Source organism: Eurosta solidaginis, chromosome 1 (genome assembly GCF_040869045.1).
Source record: "Eurosta solidaginis isolate ZX-2024a chromosome 1, ASM4086904v1, whole genome shotgun sequence".
Taxonomy (NCBI): domain Eukaryota; kingdom Metazoa; phylum Arthropoda; class Insecta; order Diptera; family Tephritidae; genus Eurosta; species Eurosta solidaginis.
In genome coordinates, this window is record NC_090319.1 from 374975647 (window position 1) to 374986967 (window position 11321).

An 11321-nucleotide genomic window follows, 5' to 3' on the forward strand; every position below is an offset into this window, starting at 1 on the left:
CCAAACAACAGAGTGCGAGGGTAAGATGAAACACAGGTACGACAAGAAAAATAATTTGGAAGGTTTCTGAGATGGAGATTTGGTACTGCTATACAACCCTCACCGGCGGAAAGGTGTTCCATCCAAATATCGGTGCAGTTGGGAAGGCCCGTACAGAGTTGTGAAGACGATCAGTGATGTCATCTACCGCATACAAGCAATTGGGAAACCACGAAATAGAAGAGTGGTACATTTGGCGATGCTAGCAGCGTTTAGATGGGGAGATTTGTCTGATCGGGACAATCAGACTTAGGTGGAGGGCAGTGTGACGAATATGAGTGACACTAAGTGTTATTCACATCCCTAGTCTGATGCTAAGTAAATGAAGTCACAACAACAATAAAGCAGATAGTCACTTGTATCTACATAAACGAATCAATCATTATGTCTACACATATGTAGGTACACGCAGCTGAGAAGCAAATCACAACCACATGCATATATCTGAGATACTCCTGAAAGTATGCAATGAGAGAAGCTATAAAATGGTGCAATTGTAGTTACAGCTGAGAAATTTGAGAGTTGATGGCAACTAGTAGATTCTGGAAATGGAAGCGCCTAGAAGATGCGAACGAGGAAATCAGAGAGTATAAAAGGCCGCAAATGTAGAGGCGCTGGAATTCAGTTTCATTTGAGCTATCAATCAGTTTGGTTATTAAGCAAGCTATTCGTTGCAAAGTATAAGTGTTATTGTGAAGTACTTTAATAAAGGCCATTTTTCCATTATTCAATATTGGAGTTATTTATTCAACAGTTTAGCGATACGAACGTTGGCAGAATATTGCAAATAAGGGGAATTGCAGTAAATTCGTTACAATATGTATCACTGAGTTTCACGTTTATACTTTCTAAATTACGGGAGAAATTACCAAAAATCTTTCTATCTGAACGATTGGTTTGTATGGAATATATATGTTATAGTGGTCCGATCCTACCGGATCCGACAAATGTCTAATATAATACAAAAATACATCCTTGTGCCAATTTCATTGAGATATCTCAAAATTTGAGGGACTAGTTTGCGTTCAAACAGACAGACGGACGGACAGACGGACATGGCTATATCAACTCAGTTCGTCGCCCTGATCAATTCGGTATACTTAATGGTGAGTCTATCTTCTATATTTCTCAACGTTACAAACATCGGACCAAAGTTAATATACCATTTCATGTTCATGAAAGGTATAAAAATATAAACAAATGTGTAATTAACAAAACAAACTTTAGAATCTTTTTAGTATCATAACTATAATGATTCAAAATATGAAAAAGATGGGCTTTAGACCCCTAAGTCTAGATTTTAAGGGTCTATTGGACATTCTAAAGATGCAGATTCGGTACACGCAGTGCTATGTTGTACATAAGAGTGACACTTAGAGAGTATGCCCGATATATAATATCAAGTAGGTGTATTATAAGAAATGTTAACCACAATAATTAGACAAATAGATTAGATAATGACACATTTAAGTTAAAGTATAACGGTTATGGCGGCCACCGTGGTGTGATGTTAGCGTGCTCCGCCTATCACACCGTATGCCCTGGGTTCAACTCCCGGCCAAAGCAACATCAAAATTTTAGAAATAAGATTTTTCAATTAGAAGAAATTTTTCTAAGCGGGGTCGCCCCTCGGCAGTGTCTGGCAAGCGCTCCGATTGTATTTCTGCCATGAAAAGCTCTCAGTGAAAACTCATCTGCCTTGCAGATGCCGTTCGGAGTCGGCATAAAACATGTAGGTCCCGTCCGGCCAATTTGTAGGGAAAAATCAAGAGGAGCACGACGCAAATTGGAAGAGAAGCTCGGCCTTAGATCTCTTCGGAGGTTATCGCGCCTTACATTTATTTTTTATTTTTATAACGGTTATGGTGAAATAACATTACCACCTCTTGGTGGCTATTTCATTTAGCTTAAGCAATTAATTAATGATTGTTGTATTATTAAATTCATGCAAATATCTTGTTTACCATATCTTTATTTATTTAATTATGTATGTAATTGTGTACGCGAACGAAAAGCGAAATGAAAGTTGTAAAAGAGGTGCACGCTACCAAAAAGCTAAGTAAAGCCTGATAGTAAAAAAAGAAATGCAAATTGAAGATTTGCTTGCTGATGACCTTGAGCGTGTTAGCTTTTTACCTGCTTTGCTCATCTTATTTGTACAAGTTTTTATCAAAGTTGTTTGAGTTTAATGTCAAAATAATTTGTTTACAACATTTTATCTTTTATAAATAATTTTCAATCATAATTAAGCTAAAGTTGGATAAACTCATAGTTATGTTATTGTAACTATAATTGAAAACCCTATTCGTAGTTAACTTTAAGTGATAAAAGAAGGTCGTTGTTACGACTTTATACTAAAATTTAAGATGAAGATAAAAGAAATTGAATTTCAAGATCGCGAGTTCGAATCCAGCTCAAGGCATAGCAATAATATAATTTTTTTTCTTTGTTATTTTTATGAAAAATTTTTTGTTAATTGAAAAAATTTTTTAAACTAGAATAAAAGAAAGAAAAAATTCGATTAGAACCCGCGATCTTGCAAGCCAATAGGCCCATAAAACAACAAAAATGTTTAATACATCACAAAGCACGGGGATATAGTGTCAATAAATATGACCCTATGGCAGTGGCGGATCCAGGCTGCTTTATGAGGGAGGGGATTTCAGTCAGTAATTGTTTCTTCCCAATAGCTGATGTGTTTTGAACAAAGTTCACATCAAGATACTTTATACGTAAAAATGCAAGGCAAAACAACAAGGGAAACGTATAGCAGACCGTTATTTTTTAGGGGTAAATTTATTAGTATTTTTTTTACATTGTTTAATAATTTCATACACATATTTGGTTTCATTTATTTATTCAAATTAACAATAGTACATCCAATTTTTTGACATCATTTTTATCTTCTGCATAGTTCATATTCACACAGTAAATTTAATTCTATGCTTCCCTTCTTTTACATATCTTTCAATTATATGATCACTATTAATCTCAATATCGAAATGGGTATTTAAAAGTGCAAGACCAGTGAGTCTGTTCTGGGATATTGTGGACCGTAACCACGTTTTCAATCGGCGAAGTCTCGAAAAACTCCTTTCAGCACAAGCATTGCTAGCTGGAAATATGGCCAGAAATTTGATAAGAGCATTTATTGATGGAAACGCATATTCATTGCAATCATTTAAAACTTTTTCAGCTGATAGAGGAATTGATTTTTTGTGTTGCTTATCAGACCAGCGTTCTAACCACACTTCGTACTCTCCATCTAGATAAATTTTATTTCCTCCAATAAGAGATGCGTATCGTTTACCAAGATCTTGGACACGCTCTTTAGACAAATTTTTTTTTGCAGTGTATCATCTTTGATGATTCGCGATGGGAGTAGCAAATTAAGATTAAAAACTTGCAATGTATCTTCAGGTAATCTCCTTTGTAAATCAAGAAAGATATGATCAAGAACAGGTATATAAATTGCTTTTCGATAATACTCTTCAGCGTCTGATGAAGTGTAATTCGCTCGATATATTTGCTCTTTAGCAATTCGTAGGAGGACAATATCAAACTTCAACTCATCTGCTAAAGCGACTATTTTTTTGTAAAGTCTCGAAAAATTACTTCCTGCTTCAAGTCTATGGTTTTTTAATGTTCGCAAAGTGTCACTCAATGCTTCAGAAGCTTGATTCAAATCTATTGACGATGTTTGCAAAAGTAAGCTCAGTGGTCGTGTAACAGAAAGTACATTGCTCAAACAAATCATTGAAATTACGAACTCTGTCTCGCAAATAGATTTCAACATAGAACGAACCTCGGAACTTGTTGTTGAATCTTGCCAAGTAGAAATTTCTTGAAACGAAGCAACAATTTTTGTGATGTTTTCTTCAAACTGCATTATACCATCATGTTTTTCAGACCAGCGCGTTTCACATAGTCCACTTAATGATTCCTTCAGATGTTTTTTGAAAACTATTGTGCGTTTCGGAGACTGATTTGGAAAATTGATAAATTTTTTCATCAACGCAATACAATCCTTTGTTTGAAGAACTTTCGACATTTTCGCAAGCGAGTTATTAAGACAATGGTTGAAACACTGGCAGTGATTAACATTGGTACATATTTTAATAAGTTCCTGCACAGCTCCCTTAACTTCTGATGTCATTACAGAACATCCATCCGTTCCAATTCAAACGCAATCTTCGAAGGGTAGTCCTAAATTATTAAAAATATCGATCACTATGTGTGGCAAGGCTACACCTGTCAATTTGTTTCTCCATTTATAACATTTTCTTCTCGGATCGAATCGTATGCATCAAGGAAAGTTACAAAATCTTCTCTTATATTGCCATCATATAAATACCGCAAACAAAGGCTGAGTTGCTCAGTATGACTACAATCAGTAGTTTCATCGAAAATAATTGCAAAAAATTCAGCTTTTTTAACCCGCTCTATCAAAATAGATTGAATTTCATCTTTGCAGCATTGAATAAGATCGTTTTGAGTCGTGTTGCTTATATAAGTAGCTCTTGGATGTGTAGAATATAAAAGTTCTTCAAGCTCTTTATGACCTGCAGCGACTAAAAATTTCAAAATTGCCCTAAAATTACCCACGTTTGTTGCTGATTCAGAAAAGTTAAGTTTACCGCCATCTCTATGGCCTCTTAATTCTAAATTCTGTCGCCCAAAAAGAATAATAGTTTTTATAATAATCTTCTACAATCTTCTATTTTTCTCAACTTGTTCCATACGATGAAAAGGGCTGACTTAGAGTGATATTTGTTAATAGCGTGGTTATTTAGTACACCTTCTTTACCGGATAACTTTGCAAACGATGTCACAGGAACTTTGACAAGTGCATTGAGAGGAATATTCGATTTCGAGTCACTAGTATCACTTGCAAATAAGAAACAATATTTACAAAACCATCCTTTTTTTTGTTCAGAATAAACAAGCCACTCATATTGAGTTAAAAAATTATGTTTAAAATATCGCTTTTCTATTTTTCCTTTTTTACTATGACTCGAAATAGGGAAGATATAGCCCTTCGGCAGTACCCAAGTATATTTTAGTTAGTTGTACTTCGTATAATCATCTAATAAATGTTTTTTCCCCACAAAATTACCTATGTTGTATTTTTCAACAATAGAATTTTGTGAAAGTGATATAGGTACATTCGAATCCGATTCAGTATTCATATATGTTGAAAGCAACGTTTTTTATTATTATTATCAACCAACAAAGTATTAGCGTCGCGATAAGTATGAGTTAAGTGTGGAACAGTACTTCCGTTTCCTACATTTTTATCATCGCAAACCTATTCTTGAAGTTTTGGCAGCTTGCAAAAATATTCTTTGATGCTCTTTATAGCTCGTCGTTTCTTATTATCTTTTACATCAGAGTTTCCGTCCTATAAATATTTATTTTACATTATTCAGAAATTCTCTTTGATTCACGTAGAAGCAGTGAGCAATATTTGCAAGTTATGAAGTTTATCTACTTGATTTTTTTTTGATGCTGATTGATGTAGCGAATTAGAAATACATAGACACACAATTCCTCTTTTGATATTAAAAAAAAGCTATAAAAACAAGCTATATGCACTTGTTTTCTTACCGCAACTTCAGTATATGCATAAACATACTATATCCGAGTGATCTCACGAAAAAAAGCTGTTGCAAATATATTGCTCGCTATTGTTATTTATACTCGACTGTTAAAAAGCAGTCTGATTCATGAAATTTTATTAAATGTTTAACGATTATATGAAAATAGCAATATATGCTCGATGGAAAAACCCGAATCACACTTTAATGGAAAATTCGTACTTACCATTTTCGAGTTCCTCCGCCCTCAGTCTTTTAGTGTGCTGGTTATCTGTCACTCGAACTTCAAATTGTCGATTAATTAAACAGATTTAATTGTTCACGATGCCGAACGAGTCGGTAAGTCGAATGAATTAGGTTCAATTTTTTAATATTCTAAGGTTAATACAGTAGAATCGCGAAAAAGTTAACCAAACACAAGCTTTAACACAAGTTAACAGAAGTACACAACTCACAAGTTTAAATGCCCATGACTAACTACATTTGCGCCACGCGACACCGACAATAATTTTTCACACAGGAATTCGGGGAATACCGCACTTTTTTTTATTGCCAAACAACCGGTTAGATTTGAAAAAATTGATGAGCTCAGAAAAGTTAACCAATACATAGTTAACTTTTTAGAGCGGGACGTGGACGCTCATACTCGGTCAACTTAGCCGAGCGATTAACGGTGTGTGGACTTAAAAATTTTGTTTAGTGGTAGATTTTTCAGAAAATAGTGGTAGATTTAAGAAAAAAGTGGTAGCATTGGGTTATATTTAAGTAGTGAATATTACTCACTTCTTTTCCAATATATACATAGGTAGGTGGAAGTGGGGTCGCTTGCCCTATGGAATTATTGTCTAAAATAAGTACATTATTTATCTCGTATTTAGAATAACTACAATTAAGATGTAAGTAAGGAATGTTTGTTTATAACATTTTTTGGTTTTTCAATAATTATGTTTTATGTTAATTCCAGTCCTGAGAATGACTTCAGACTGAAATCGAAATATTGAAAAATAAAAACCCAAATAAAATACACATCAAAGTGTTTTATTTAAGAAACCCCGGCCTTGAGCTCAACCAAAGATTTTAGTTATTCTAAAACAAGTAAAATCAAAGTGAATTTAACAAAGTGTGATTGACAGTTGAAATATGAGTCTCTTGTAAGGGACTATTATGTCACCCCATGTGGTGCATGTAGCACTTTATCACTTCTGTTTGCATTTTACCTTGTGTGATTGAGGTTATGAGCACTTCAAAAGCCGACCGTACTTATTTTAATAAAACCAAACACACAAGTTAGAGTTGCCAATCTGACATTATATTAAAAGGGTACTTTGACAAAAATAAAAAACTTCTGTTTACAGAATAGCTTGAGACATTTTTATGTTTTTCCGCATTATTATTTCATATATTTCATATATCTTTAATAAGTCAAATGGTAACAACCTTACTGACTGGATTACAGGTAAGCTTAGTACTAGTTTAACAATTTTAAAGTGAGGCTTACTGAGATAAGTAATAAGACTCAATGCGTGCCCTAAACAGAGGCCTTGGCATGGCAAAGTCCAGATCAAGGCTTCTGGATAGGTGATTAAATTCTACAAGATCTCTTAGAAGACATGCGAAACTGAAGAAATTCGAACGCAGCACTTCAACGCGGAATGTACTGTGTAACCGGAGAGCTCTGTTAGGGAAATTGAAAGTCAACTGCCCAAGTAGTTCTGAACAGTCAATGGCACCGGATATTATGTCAAAAATAAACATTACGTTTTGAACAAAACGCCTAACTTCAAGTGGAAAGACATTGATAAGCATACATCTAGCATTGTAGGATGGCAGGGGATTAACAAAGTGTAGTTGAAAAGCAAATCGTATGCAATTGCGCTGAATTCTCTCAATTCTTAAAGAGTGTGAAGTGTTTATCGGATTCCAGATAATTGAAATATACTCTAGCTTTGAAAGCACTAAAGCATTGTATAGGATTTTCCTGGTATATGGTTCCTTGAAATCCCTAGCATATCGTAGCAAAAAAGCTAAGTTGGTATAAGCCCTTGGTATGAGAAAGTTTACATGGTTACCAAAAGTAAAAGTTGAGTCAAAAATTACGTCAAGATCGCGAAACTCATTAAATGACGCAAGAGTTACATTTGAAATCGAATACACGAAAGAAAACACATGCATAGGCTCAGTATACGTTATGTGACAGCGTTTACTAATATGGAGTAGCGGATTACTTTGAAAGGCCGAATTATTAATAGCGTTCAGATCTTTTTGCAGACGAAATACATCAGAAGTACAGGAGATCCCCCGAAAGAGTTTTAAGCCGTCAGCATAATTGGAATTGTTTATGCATGAGCCAACATTATTAATAAACATTAAGAACAAAATGGGACAAAGGATGCTATCTTGTGGTACACCCGATGTTGCTGAGAATTCATAAGACTTAGTTTTCTCGATTTTAACAAAAGAGATTATATTTTCCAAATAAGACTTTAGCCCCGACAGAAAGCTTGAGTGAAAGCGTATGTTTTCAAGTTTCCACCTAAGTAATTTGTGCGAAACTGTGTCATAAGCGTTAGAAAAATCCGTTTATATGGTGTCGACTTGACATCTATTCTTAAAGGCAGACACACAAAACTGAGAGAGAATAGCCAGATTTGTGACAGTCGAACGTCTTGCAATAAAACCATGCTGACATGGATCGACTATTCTATTGATAGCGAATGATAAATTGTTTTTATCTATATACCTTTTCAAAAAGGTTTGAACATGTTGACAGTTTAGATATTGACCTGTAATTCTTTACTTAATTTTTATTGCGAGACTTGAAGATAAGTGTGATAGACGTCAGCTTTCAACGATCAACAAAAACTCCAGTCGATAGCGAAATATTGAAAATGTGGCACAATGGTACACAAAGTGAAATAATACACTTCTTAAATAAAAAACAAGGCAATCCATCTATATCATTTTTGATTGAGGACTGTAAGAAGGATATGCCCAAGATAATATCGGTTTGAGATAAGGACAAGGACCCAAAGTCTAAAGGTTTGAGGCTACCAGTAAGATACCTGTTATCTACCTCAACAACAAAATTAGATTTAAAGAAGTCTGAAAAAAAATTGCCAAATCGACCAAACTGTTAGAGCAAATACCTTTAAATTTAACACAGGTTGGTATATTAGAACAACCTTTCTTTGAACGAACATAGTTCCATCAATATTTAGGATTAACTTTCAACTCATCTTCAACTCGAGAAATGTATTTACAAAAACTTATCAAAAACATATAAGAAGTATACTGTTCTTTAAAAGCACCCTCGCTGGTTGCCTTGTTATGTTCCCACTTCCAGAACTACTTTTTTTTAGGACTTTAAAGTTTATACACCTAACCTCCTCGGTCCTTGCTTCTATGTTTCCTGTTTTCCCCTTTCGAAAAATGGTTTAGAAAGGGCTTTCTGTTTGAGTTTCCAAATGAAAAGCATATTGCTTAATAGTGCCCAAATTGAAAGACTCGGCTCAATTGGAAAGAAAACATTTGTAAATATCCAGATCTGACGGACAGCTGATAAAATCATAGTCCTTAAAATTTTTTGCGAGATAAATTTGTTAATACAACCCCATAGCTTTCTTCCTATCGCTTCCATCTTTGTTTGCAGGCTGGCGTTTGTAAAACAAAAACCGACTACTTTGCTGTCCTTGCTTTTGTAACACTCACCGCCATCTTCATACCTTGTGCACCTTTTTCATAGTGCTACCTCCTATGATCTAAATGAAATTGTAAGATGTTTCAAGGCGTTGATAAGCTCAACTTAAAGCTTAACAGCATCCGCAAACCAACTTCCAAACTCACCTACTCGAGGCGAATCCTGTTACAACTATGAAAGTATTATACAAATATTTAACAGGCGATGCTTCGGTAACCCCAAGCTCCTCTAGACTTGAGTGGCAGGATTGCCTAAAACAATAACAACATGGGCGTGTAGGCTGCGTTATTAAGCAAAAATTATCATAATAATAACAATGAAACAAAAAAAAAATTATTGTTAGGTCTTGAGTTCGATTCTATCCCCCTATCTTACAAATAAATTGGCAATAAAACAACAACAAAATAATGTATTTCATAAAATGGGATTAGGCTAAGCATGTATGCAAAATCTTATTTGCTTTCAAACTCTCTAGCAGCAGCAATATCGATGGTACGTTTATACATAAATACTTAGTTATATATTCTCCTTAACAAGTTTGCATATTCATAAGCCATTGAGGAGTTGTATGTTGCAATGGTTTTATCGATAATTACGGTGGCGTTTTATAAAAACGCATTCATTTTATATGATCGCATCAATTATTTATGCTTAATAACGTTATAATTAGGTTAAATAGTCAGTGCCCATCAATGGAAAATATATTCATGTATTGCAATGAGTTTACAGTTTGCTGAGTACACAGTTTTCCAATTAAACAAAAACTTCTTCTTTGTAACACGAGTTTAATGCACGACCAACTTATTAATAAGTTTGACAGGCAAGAAACTGAAGAAAGAAGAAAGTTCGGGCGAACAGAACACTATATGCCCAGTTTTAGTATTTCAATAAAAACTAGGAATTGGAAAAGACTGTTATTGGCCATATAGATCACTATTGATAGATAAACTGATCTTTCTTTCTTGATTATTTAATTTCCTATAGCTGGGTATAATAAGCTGTAAACGCTTTGTATATCTAAATGAACCAAACCTCCAGTAACGAAAGACTTAGGAAACGAACTTGCGAAAAAGCTACTTTTTTCAACGTTTGTCAATTTCATAGAAGAAGAATTGCAAAAAAAATTCTCTTAAAACGGTATTTATTTATTTATTCAAGTCAATGGTTTACAAACATTTCAGACTACAACACCAAGGTCTTTGATTTTATTACTGGAACTAAGGACTAATGTTTCAAAATCATGAATATCTTTAAGGCGTCGGCATAAAATAGATGTTCGCACGCTATAAAGTACTTTGATGAAAATAACAAAAAATTGAGGACCAAGAATACTTCCTTGAGGAACCCCCAAGGTTTCTCTATATGAAAATGAGTTTACACCATCAACAACCACAAAGTTAACTCTGTGTGTTAGATATGATTTCACCTAGGCTAAAAATGATGAGTGAGATCCAAATAACTGTAGTTTGTGAATTAATAAGGTATGAGATGCTCTATCAAATGCTTTAGATAGATCCGTATAGATGGAATCAATTTGCAAACCATCTGTAAACGCCGAGATGCAGTAATTGGAAAAAGCAGCAAGATTAATAACTTTAGATCGACCTAGTATAAAACCATGTTGGGACAGCGATATGTATGGTTTGATAGCAAATGAAAGCTTTGAGCTAATGATTTTTCCAAACAATTTGGCAGTATTAGTTATTTTAGAAATTGGTCTATAGTTCGATGCATCATTTTTACTTCCAGATTTACAAACTGAAATGACCAATGCAATTTTCCACTCATCCAAAATATTACCTGATCTAAGGAGCAAATTAAATAATTGTTTCCAACAGTGCACAATAGCCGAAATGGGGTTTTTTTCATAAATTCCAAATTTTTGTACAATATAGGAGTTTGTTTGAAGAATGATCTACCTTAAAAAATGTTTTGAAAACGCCCTATCTTAGAATTTTATTGAAAATAAACGTTATCAGTTTAATGTT

General features: G+C 34.2%; 1 protein-coding gene across 1 annotated transcript in view; it reads left to right on the top strand.

Moving 5' to 3' along the window:
* Window positions 1-11321, top strand: part of Cad88C (cadherin-88C) — a 68436-nt gene that overhangs the window by 27854 nt on the left and 29261 nt on the right. The gene's annotated exons all lie outside the window — the stretch shown is intronic.